Consider the following 2,487-nt stretch of genomic DNA (forward strand, 5'->3'; position numbering starts at 1 on the left):
CCTTCTTTTATTTTGCCTTGGATGTGTCTTGTTTTCCATCCATGAATATTGCATGTAATTTTAAAAAAAATTCTAATTACTTAGCAGTAGCGTGGGGAAGAATGGCATGCTACTAGTACTTAGAATAGTAGTAGCATGGGGGAAGAATGGCACGCTATTAGTACTTAGAATAGTAGTAGCGTGGGGGAAGAATGACACGCTACTAGTAGTTAGGAGTAGCTGTAGCGCGGGGTAAAAAATGCGCTACTACTAAAATTTAGCTGTAGCGTCGTAGCAGTAGCGCGGGCACCAGTGCTACTGATAGCCAAAAAACCCACGCTACTAGTAGCCCTTTTCCTAGTAGCGAAAGGATCTGGTAATTCCACACATATAAGGCCATCTATAAATGATGGCCAATGATCTTTAGTATCAGCCTTCAACCATACCAATGTATGTGTGTGCGGAAGACCCCTTTTCTGAAACTCCACAACATACAAATCTGCAAAAAAAAGGTGACCCATCATGTTAACATCTAACATGCAACAATATGTAGACAATAATTTATGATCAATACAAAATACCACCAAAATGTACATGCTTGAATAGGACCAAATGAAGAACCATCTTTCACGCCATCCAAAAATTCATCAAACTTCATATTAAAAACTCGAGTAGTAATGTCTGGTCGATCAGCAGCACTCTGTCCAGGCTCAGCAGCAAGAGCATCGGCAATCTCCTGCCACTTAGGATTGCATGTGAACGTAACAAATAGATCGGGAGCACCATACTCACAACATATGGCCATTCCATCATGATAATTTAGCAACATGTAATGTCGCCCACCAGTGAAACTGCCATGCAATATGAAGTGAACACCAATATTCTTTCCTGTAGAATTACCTTCACCCATTGCATCAGATATACCCTGATAAGTCTCTGAACGAAGTTTATCTTCCTTCCGGAAATGATACTCCAAACGAAGTTTATCTTGCTTCCGGAAATGATACTCCAAACGATCAGATTCCACGCACGAGTATGCATTAACAACCACTTGTTGGCTTAGACCACCGCAACTTGTATATGGGTTCACCTCACCCTCACGATAATGAAAATTGTAATTTTAGTACTCCAACATAGTAACTTCTCCACGGGAAGCTCTAACATCTTGGGAAACCGTAGTATTACCATTGTCGTCATCATCATCATAATCATCCAACTGATCAATAGTTGGAACACTTGCACCCACTGTGGCACGATGAACATTAGTATCAACATATTTGATCCCTAGATGATATAACTCTTATCCCCACATGGAAAGAGAATATGGTATTGGAAGGCCATGAGATTACAATTGAGAGAAGATATATGCTTCAATCGACCAGAATGTGTTTCGGCAACAACATCAAACTTCCTACATTCAGGAGTCAAGTCACCCACTATAAGTGCAGCAACCTATGAAGCAGTAGGTCCAGAAAAATGTGTACCATGAGGACCGCCATCATCACCCAAAAAATGTATAGACACCTTGGACACATCAGGACTGCACAAACTTTGCCGAGCAATTCTAAATTTATGGACCAAACGGTGATGCATGTTCAACATTTGAATGAGGGCCGTCACAATTTCAAGATCAGGCTCAAGAGAACCATTTCCCTCTCTACCAAATACATTAATTCTGCTCCTGACCTCATCAGCAGAGTCCACCATATATAACTGCGCAAATTTTGGAGAAGAGCCTCCAATGGGTAGAAGTGAACCAATATGATGGTACACCACTCCATTCATTTTGAACACATAAGGAGCACCACCAATATTGATATTGTGATCAATCTGAGCACCCAATGAAACAAAACATAGAATTATACTGTCTAATCAACCGCATAAACCGACTGGAAATTCCATCTCCATCAAATCGCATTAAGCCATCCAATGGAGATGGCCAATCAGCAAACTTAGGCAACGAAACTTTGCCACCACGACAACAACCTATATAAATAGGCTGGCGAGCATTCGCGTCTGCATGGTACCTGGATCCTTCACGAAACCAGTATAAAGCCCCACACCTCTGGCAACTAAATTCCGGCCCACCATAATAGGAACAACCTCTAGATGTAGCTGCAATAACTCACATGATGAATTTTAAAATTTCAACAAAAATGGAGAGAAAAGTATAAGTGCAAACTAAATACAAAAAAAATCATCAAACCACATATATTAAACAAATATACCTTTAAGCAAAAGAATATGCTCCTTTGGTAAAGGAGGTTCCATCCCCCGAACTACAATGATAATTAACATGTAACCAATAAATAAGGAAGGCATTGAACACGTGATAAAACAGCACAAAAAAAAATACATAACAAACCTTTCTTCCTTCCCGACCGGTAACTCCATATCAACCTCCGCTTGCGTCGATTACGCAATATATCAGCATGTTCCATAACGGGAGTAGCCAATACTTGAACCAACAAAAGATAGCGAACAAAATTTTAACTATAGAACACACAT

Source organism: Triticum aestivum, chromosome 3A (genome assembly GCF_018294505.1).
Source record: "Triticum aestivum cultivar Chinese Spring chromosome 3A, IWGSC CS RefSeq v2.1, whole genome shotgun sequence".
NCBI classification, from domain to species: Eukaryota; Viridiplantae; Streptophyta; class Magnoliopsida; order Poales; family Poaceae; genus Triticum; species Triticum aestivum.